At 36.0% G+C, this 9651-nt stretch overlaps 2 non-coding genes across 2 annotated transcripts; one reads left to right on the top strand and one right to left on the bottom strand.

Annotated features, from left to right (window-relative positions):
* Positions 1-111: 111 nt before the first annotated feature.
* On the bottom strand, positions 112-184 carry TRNAT-UGU (transfer RNA threonine (anticodon UGU)). Its single transcript has one exon. It is a non-coding gene; the product is annotated as a tRNA-Thr (tRNA).
* A 1639-nt stretch (positions 185-1823) lies between these two features.
* TRNAF-GAA (transfer RNA phenylalanine (anticodon GAA)) lies at positions 1824-1896 on the top strand. The gene has a single exon. It is a non-coding gene; the product is annotated as a tRNA-Phe (tRNA).
* Positions 1897-9651: the final 7755 nt, after the last annotated feature.

Here is a 9651-nt window from a genome sequence, read left to right as displayed (position 1 = left end):
TTTTGTATCTAGCAAAATTGTAAGGTAAAAAACATAAAAGATCCTGGATTCTCCATTTAATTCGGAAAAAAAGAGATTCTTGTTCGTAGAACATCGATAGAGAAAAAAAAAAGCCGACTATCGGATTTGAACCGATGACCCTCGCATTACAAATGCGATGCTCTAACCTCTGAGCTAAGTGGGCTTACATAACGGAAATAGTGTAACAAATAGAAATAGGTATAGTATAGGAAATCCGTAAAATCTCAGATATTAGTTATTAATCTTAGCTATTAACTAGTTCTAAATTTGAAGTTATACTTATAAAAATAAAAAAATACTAAAACTTCTTAAAGATAAAGTTAGCTTGATATGCTTAACTATAGGATATTAAAAAATAAAATTATAGAATTTATTGGTATTTTCATTTGATCATTATAGACTTTATTATTTGTTAATAATTTGAGGATTAATATTTCACTAAGGGGAACATAGAGTCAGAGTAAATAAAATTGCTAATTCTGATTAGAAAAAAAGAATAAATATCAAGCGTTATAGTATAATTTTGAATACTATAAAAAAGTAAGACGGAGGTGGGGGAGATAAAAACTTTTGGATATATTGATTCGGATTGAATTGCAAATACATCAAGGATAGAATCAATTCAATTCTGAATTGCAATAAGCAAGCGAGGTCTCTCAAATAGAGTCGAACTGAACTGCTAGACTACGTTGAGTGATGAACTCAATGATTCAAAAAAAAAACTAAGAGATGGATGAAATTACACAAGGAATCCTGGTCTCAAAGAAGAGGGAAATGGGGATATGGCGAAATCGGTAGACGCTACGGACTTGATTGTATTGAGCCTTGGTATGGAAACCTGCTAAGTGGTAACTTCCAAATTCAGAGAAACCCTGGAATTAAAAAAGGGCAATCCTGAGCCAATCCGTGTTTTGAGAAAACAAGGGTTCTCGAACTAGAATACAAAGGAAAAGGATAGGTGCAGAGACTCAATGGAAGCTGTTCTAACGAATCGAGTTAATTACGTTGTGTTGTTAGTGGAATTCCTTCTAATTCTAAATTAGAGAAAGAGGGGTTTTATACCTTATACATTTAATAAACACGTATAGATACTGACATAGCAAACGATTAATCACAGAACTCATATTATATTATAATTATAATATAGGTTCTTTATCTTTTTTAAAAATGAAATTAGAATGATAATGATTATGAAATAAAAACTCATATCATAATTTTTTTTTTTCATTATTGTGAATCCACTCCAATCGAATATTGAATAATCAAATTCTTCAATTCAAATTCAAAGTTTTCGAGATCTTTAAAAAAGTGGATTAATCGGACGAGGACAAAGAGAGAGTCCCATTCTACATGTCAATACTGACACAACAATGAAATTTCTAGTAACAAGGAAAATCCGTCGACTTTATAAGTTGTGAGGGTTCAAGTCCCTCTATCCCCAAATCCTCTTTTATTCCCTAACTATACTATATTATTATTATTTATCCTCTTTTTTTTCTTTTTATCAATGCAATGGGTTTAAGATTCATTAGCTTTCTCATTCTACTCTTTTCACAAAGGAATGCGAAGAGAACTCAATGGATCTTATCCTATTCATTGAATAGATTTCTTTTTTATTAGAGTATCGGCAAGAAATCTTGGTTATTCACTCTATTTTTAAGTTTTATTTAAGTAAACCATGCACAATGCATAGGACTACCCCCCCCATTTTCAAATTTTAAATTTGAAATACTTTAATTAATTTTTAGTCCTTTTAATTGACATAGATACAAATACTCTACTAGGATGATGCACAAGAAAAGGTCAGGATAGCTCAGTTGGTAGAGCAGAGGACTGAAAATCCTCGTGTCACCAGTTCAAATCTGGTTCCTGGCAGAGAAAAAAAAAAGATCCACCGAATAGGTATTGATCCAAATACCTCGAGATGGATTGTGATACATATTCATTAATAATATTTATTCATCTAAGTGGATAAATCTATAATATAAATATAGAGGCACTTCTTTTTAAAGAAGTTTTAAAATATATCTTTTCTTTATGATAAAGAAGGGGGTGAGATTCCCTTTATTTTTTGCGTTTCTTAATTTTGTATTCCGCTATTCCGACGAATATTTTTTTAGTCTTGCTTATCTTTATCTTATCTTATTTTCCTAGTTGTGCTAAGTAATGTGCGCGGTACAAAGTTCCTGGTAGAGAACTTCTTTGAGTCATCCTATTTTTCTGTTCATATGAAGGAAATTAATATGCGATTTCAAAATAGGGGAATCCAAATGAAACCCTTTTTTTGCTCAGTCTATCTGGAATGCTTTTGTATAATTAGGAATTAATTATAAATAGGTATTCCGTTTCATCTAGGAAAAGAACCTAAAAATATTCCTTGACTTGAATAAAATCTGGAGTTGTGTTGTATAAGTGAGCATGAATTTCTTATCATTCAATGAGCATCTTGTATTTCATAAAAATTGGGGGTTATATAATCCTTACGTAAGGGCCAGCCTATCCAACTTTCAGGCATTAGGATACGTTTAAGGCGCGGATGATTATCATAAGAGATTCCCACCATATCATAAGATTCGCGTTCTTGAAAATCGGCACTTCTCCAAATCCAGAAGACAGACGGAATTCTAGGATTATCCTTTTGGGCAAAGACTTTTATGCAGACTTCTTCTGGATTATCTATACCATATTGTATTCTCGTAAGATGATACACGCTAGCTAAAGATCCACCGGGTGCTACATCATAAGCACATTGGGAGCGTAAATAATTGTAACCATATACATATAAAATGACAGCAATGGAATCCCAATCCCCTGCTTTTATTGTAAAGTCTCTATTCCTCGGTGATCAAAGCCCAAAGATCTATGAACCACCTCATGTTTGACTAGCCAATTAGATAACCAACCCTGCTGCATTGTCTTCATCTCTCCCTCTTTGTATAAATATTTCACATTTCGGATGCAAGTTTGAAGATTGCCCTGCTTTTTATTTTTCTACACAAAAGAGCCCCTCTCCTAATTCACTAATTTGTAGGAAGGTACTGAACTTTTGGATTTGAAAAAAGTTTCAGAAGATATATCTAATGTAGATGGTGATTGATAGAGCAATTCTTGCTCATAAGTTCCTGTATGAGTACTGCGCCTAACATAAAGCTTGTGACTGGTAGTAAAACATCTATTTTTATTTTGAGATAGAGTTCGATCCTCAACTATTTCTCGCGATATCTTCTTACGAAGTTTTGTTAGGGCATCTATAACTGCCTCCGGTTTAGGTGGGCAGCCGGCAAGTAGACATCCACAGGAATTAACTTATCAACTCCCCGAACAGTACTATAGGAATCCGTACTGAACATTCCCCCTGTAATAGTACAGGCTCCCATAGCAATGACGTATTTTGGTTCAGGCATTTGCTCGTATAATCTCACTAAAGAGGGAGCCATTTTCATTGTTACCGTACCGGCTGTTAAAATTAGGTCTGCTTGCCTAGGACTTGATCTTGGTACCAATCCATAACGATCAAAGTCGAATCGTGAGCCTATTAATGAAGCAAATTCAATGAAACAACAACTGGTACCGTATAGAAGGGGCCATAAACTGGAGAGTCTTGACCAATTCGAAAGATCATTTGGTGTAGTTGAAATAACAGAATTGGAACTTGTTTGGTCAAGTAAGGGAAACTCAATCAATTCATAACTGTCTCAATAGAATCTTTTCCTTCTTTTTTTTTGTCTAAATATTCAGTTAAGACCATTCCAAGGCTCCTTTTCGCCATGCATAAACTAAACCAACAACTAAGATAAGCACGAAAATCAAAGCTTCGATAAAAACGGATACACCCAATACGTCGAAACTCATTGCCCAAGGGTATAGAAAGACGGTTTCCACATCAAAAACAACAAAAACGAGCGCAAACATATAATAGCGTATTCGGATTGTACCCAAGCCCCTCCCATGGGTTCTATACCCGATTCATAACTAGAAAGCTTCTCTGGTCCTTCACTAACGGGGCTAAAAGTCCTGAAATCGAAAATGCCAAAATAGGAATAAGGCTTGCTATTATTAGAAATGTCCAAAAAATATCATATTCGTGAAGCAGAAACATAATGTACTCCCATTAATGTGGAATAGGCGGAACTTAAATTAGTCAATTCAATTCAGCATTGTCAATTTATCCAGAACTTCTCTCTTTTCCTCGGTGAAACAAGAATCTTTTTTGTTCAAACAAAAGCGCTTAGTTTAGCCTTTGTTTCCTCTGTGCTGCATCTTCTTTAAAGATTCATCCAATGGAATCCCAACTCCCTTTCTTTTGGATTTCCATTCTATTTAGATATGTGTATGTAGATCTAATTCTTATATAAAGAAAACTTTCTCGTTTCACTTTGTCTCGCTTTCTCTAGAATCTCTAGAAAAAAGAATAGCTCTAATCCTTTATTTAATATTTAATAATAAAATAATAAGAGACTATTAAATAAAAATGAGAATACTACTAAATTAGAACCTAATTAAGATAGTAGGACTAATCTATGCAGTATAATTAATGAGAAGTAATACTATAAAATAAAAATAAAGAACTCTATTTCAGAACTATGAGACAGAATATTCTGTTTTCTTATTTACTCTTTACTTTATTTTTTCTATTTAAAGTTGATCAATTTACATAATGTATCTATAAACAAAGTAATAAATATACTTAAAACAAAGTAGGAATTCGCAAAATGGATAAAATCATTGCAGTTATTATAGGGAAGTCTAGAGATATCCTATTTGAAGGAGGACGGGATTCAAATCAGGGAAAGGATCCTTTCTTCTATTGATTTGATAGAAATTCGTTTTTCTTTTCCTGTCTGTATGATTTTGATTTTCGATGAATGAGCCTTTGGTAATGCTTTTATCTCTATTCTATGTCGCAGGCGCCTATCCAGTCTATAAACAAATACTAATGAGAAAATGAAAACTATACTAAACTAAAGAAAACATAGGATAGAGATCCTAAAATCTAAAAAGGGCATATTAGGGCTATACGGATTCGAACCGTAGACCTTCTCGGTAAAACAGATCAAACGGATTATTATCGAAATGATTTGAACTGTTTCAAAGACCCAACATGCATTTTTTTGCATTGGGCTCTTTCATAAACTGATTTAAAGATCAGTTAGTCCACCATAGTTTTTCTTTACGGAAAGATAATGAGATGGCTCCCTGTGCTCTGATTGATTTTTTGTATTATGATCTATCTAGGAGCAATACCAAAGTGTTTCAAAGGAGGATTACCTTGACTTAGGTCTGCCTCCGGTCTAAATTAAATCAACCTAAGTGAAATGAGTCTCTATCGTTCCACTGCAAGAGTTAACTATGAGACTTCATACACCTTAAAGTTCATAGAACGAAAAGAAGTTTTTTGGAGGCCCTTATCCTCATTACGCCTAGCATTTAGTGGGCTGGATATTTACCTTATCAACTAGCAAATCCATAAGGGTTCTATTTGATTAGGCACCTGAATTGGCACCTGAATCGGACTGAACCGACTGTTTGTCAGGCTACTGTTCTCCTATTCTCTCGAATCTATGAAGTAAGACATTGATTTTGCAATAAGATCGATTATGTTCATTGCATAATAAGCTCCTTTGAAAAGCATTGGCGCACGTGTAAACGAGTTGCTCTACCGAACTGAGCTATAGCCCTTATCACAGATATCTTAACATATAGATAATTTCTTGTCAAGATGAATATTTTCTAATGCCAGAGGATACCCCTTTGATCTGTATCTGTTTAGTATTTAGTTTAGTATTTAGTATATAACAGACCAATAACAGAGCGGTATTGCTTAGAAAAGGGATTCAATATATAATCGATCGAAGTAATGGGTCTTCCTTGTGGTGATAAATTGCTACTTAACTCAGTGGTTAGAGTATTGCTTTCATACGGCGGGAGTCATTGGTTCAAATCCAATAGTAGGTAAGTCAGGTAGAAAAATTACTAGATAGCATTGGACTTACTTCGCTTCACTATCTAATAACTTTTTCTACCCCTCTTCCCTTTTTCTTTGTATCAACTATAAACCACTGGATTGTCTTCAATTGGATGGGGGAATCCAATTGACAGCCTCGATTCGTATCCTAGCTCGTCTGAGAGCGAGCTTCGCTTCAACCAAATCTTTCGTACCCTCAGCTTTACTCAAGTTAGCTTCGGCTATTTCAAGTGCCTTTTGAGCTTCTTCCGGATCAATATCACTACCCAGTTCCGCATCATTTCCTAAAATGATGATCTCATTATTAACTATTCTCGCAAAACCGCTCCACAGAACCGCTGTTAACCATTGGTCGTTGAGGAGGCGTATTCTCAAAGGACCCATATCTACTGCTGTGTTAATGGGGGGCGTGGTTTGGTAATACGCCAATTTGGCCACTATTAGTGGATAAAATGATTTCTTTCACTTCACAATCCCAAATAATTCGCTTAGGAGTCAGTACATAAAGATTTAATTTCATTTCTTCGATTTGTTCTCCTCTTCTAAGGTTATAGCTTTCGTGCTAGCTTCATCGATGTTACCCACCAAATAAAAAGCCTGTTCAGGTAGGCCGTCTAATTCTCCGGAAAGGATTAGTTGAAATCCCCTAATAGTTTCCGCAAGAGCAACATACTTTCCTGGAGAACCAGTAAAAACTTCTGCCACAAAGAACGGTTGTGATAAGAAACGCTCAATTTTTCTTGCTCTTGCTACAGTTAAACGATCCTCTTCCGATAATTCATCCAAGCCAAGAATTGCGATAATGTCCTGAAGTTCTTTGTAACGTTGTAAAGTTTCCTTAACTCTTTGCGCAGTTTCATAATGTTCGTTGCCAACGATCCGAGGCTGTAACATAGTCGAGGTTGAATCTAAAGGATCTACTGCTGGATAAATACCCTTGGAAGCTAATCCTCTGGAAAGTACGGTAGTAGCATCCAAATGTGCAAATGTTGTGGCAGGGGCAGGGTCGGTCAAATCGTCTGCAGGTACATAAACTGCTTGAATCGAAGTTATAGATCCCTTTTTAGTAGAAGCAATTCTTTCTTGCAAAGAACCCATTTCTGTACTAAGAGTAGGTTGATAACCCACTGCGGAGGGCATTCTCCCTAATAAAGCGGATACCTCTGATCCTGCTTGAACAAAACGAAAGATATTATCGATAAATAAAAGCACGTCTTGCTTATTAACATCTCGGAAATATTCCGCCATAGTTAGGGCAGTTAAACCAACTCTCATACGAGCTCCCGGTGGTTCATTCATTTGGCCATAGACTAGAGCTACCTTTGATTCCTCAATATTTTTTTCATTAATTACTCCGGATTCCTTCATTTCCATATAAAGATCATTTCCTTCACGAGTCCGTTCCCCTACTCCACCGAATACGGATACGCCCCCATGAGCTTTAGCAATGTTATTGATTAATTCCATGATCAGTACTGTTTTACCTACTCCAGCCCCCCCAAATAGTCCTATTTTTCCTCCACGTCGATAAGGAGCTAAAAGATCGACGACCTTAATACCTGTTTCAAAGATGGATAATTTCGTATCTAACTCGATAAAGGCAGGCGCAGATCTATGAATAGGGAACGTTGCACTACTATCTACAGGACCAAATTGTCAACAGGCTCCCAAGAACGTTGAAAATTCGTCCGAGAGTAGCTCCACCGACCGGAACACTGAGAGGAGCTCCCGTGTCAATCACTTCCATTCCTCTCATCAACCCGTCCGTAGCACTCATAGCTACAGCTCTAACTCGATTATTTCCTAATAATTGTTGTACCTCACAAGTCACATTAATTTGCTTATCGCAGTGTCTCTACTCTGGACTACCAAGCGTTATAAATATAAGGTAACTTGCCTGGGGGAAAAGTGACATCCAGCACGGGTCCAATAATTTGATCGATACGACCTGTACTTTTTTCTTCAATTGTGGAAACCCCGGAGGAGAAGTAGTAGGATTGGTTCTCATAATTATCACATAATTAAAAAAAAGGAATTTGTCGAAATTTTTCTTTTTTTATTGTTGAATAATGCCAAATCAAATCAAAAAAAATCCAAAGTAAAAAGGAAATGAATTAGTTAATTCAATAAGAGAGAAAAGGGGACCAGGACTTGATTTCGTTGCCCAAGCGAATCCCATTCAATCGTTTACTCATGGAATGAGTCCGTTGGAAAGTTCAATCAATCTTTTTTTCATATACATACATTTTGCCTTTTGTGGAGGATCTGTGCCTACTCTACTTTCCTATCTAGGACTTCGATATACAAAATATATACTACTGTGAAGCATAGATTGCTGTCAACAAAGAATTTTATTAGTATTTAGTTAGGTATTTGCATTCAAAATAAGAAAAGAGAACTATTAAGAACTTGTAAAATAAGGATTAGGAATTAATTTGGGTTGCGCTATATCTATCAAAGAGTATACAATAATTATGGATTTGGTAAATCAAATCCATGGTTTAATAACGAACCGTGTTAACTTACCATAACAACAACTCAATTCCTATCGAATTCCTATAGTGGAATTCCTATAGGATAGAACATACACAGGGTGTACGCATTATATATGAATGAAACATATTCATTAACCTAAGCATGCCCTCAATTTTCTTTAATGAGTTGATATTATATTAATTGAATATCCTTTTTTTTTGTTTTACGAGATTTTTTCTAAAGTTTCATTTACGCCTAATTAACATCGAGTAGACCCTGTTATTGTGAGAATTCTTAATTCAAGAGTTATAGGGAGGGACTTATGTCACCACAAACAGAAACTAAAGCAGGTGTTGGATTTCAAGCTGGTGTTAAAGATTATAAATTGACTTACTACACCCCAGAGTATGAAACTAAGGATACTGATATCTTGGCAGCATTCCGAGTAAGTCCTCAGCCTGGGGTTCCGCCCGAAGAAGCAGGGGCTGCAGTAGCTGCCGAATCTTCTACTGGTACATGGACAACTGTTTGGACTGATGGACTTACCAGTCTTGATCGTTACAAAGGACGATGCTATCACATCGAGCCTGTTGCTGGGGAAGACAACCAATGGATCTGTTATGTAGCTTATCCATTAGACCTATTTGAAGAGGGTTCCGTTACTAACATGTTTACTTCCATTGTAGGTAACGTATTTGGTTTCAAAGCCCTACGTGCTCTACGTTTGGAGGATCTACGAATTCCCCCTACTTATTCAAAAACTTTCCAAGGCCCGCCTCATGGTATCCAAGTTGAAAGAGATAAGTTGAACAAGTATGGTCGTCCTTTATTGGGATGTACTATTAAACCAAAATTGGGATTATCCGCAAAAAATTATGGTAGAGCGTGTTATGAGTGTCTACGTGGTGGACTTGATTTTACCAAAGATGATGAAAACGTAAACTCACAACCATTTATGCGCTGGAGAGACCGTTTTGTCTTTTGTGCCGAAGCTATTTATAAATCACAGGCCGAAACCGGTGAAATCAAGGGGCATTACTTGAATGCGACTGCGGGTACATGTGAAGAAATGATTAAGAGAGCTGTATTTGCAAGAGAATTAGGGGTTCCTATTGTAATGCATGACTACTTAACTGGGGGATTCACCGCAAATACTACTTTGGCTCATTATTGCCGCGACAATGGCCTAC

Source organism: Aegilops tauschii, unplaced genomic scaffold (genome assembly GCF_002575655.3).
Source record: "Aegilops tauschii subsp. strangulata cultivar AL8/78 unplaced genomic scaffold, Aet v6.0 ptg000637l_obj, whole genome shotgun sequence".
Lineage (NCBI taxonomy): Eukaryota > Viridiplantae > Streptophyta > Magnoliopsida > Poales > Poaceae > Aegilops > Aegilops tauschii.
This window is presented reverse-complemented; position numbering and strand designations above follow the sequence as displayed.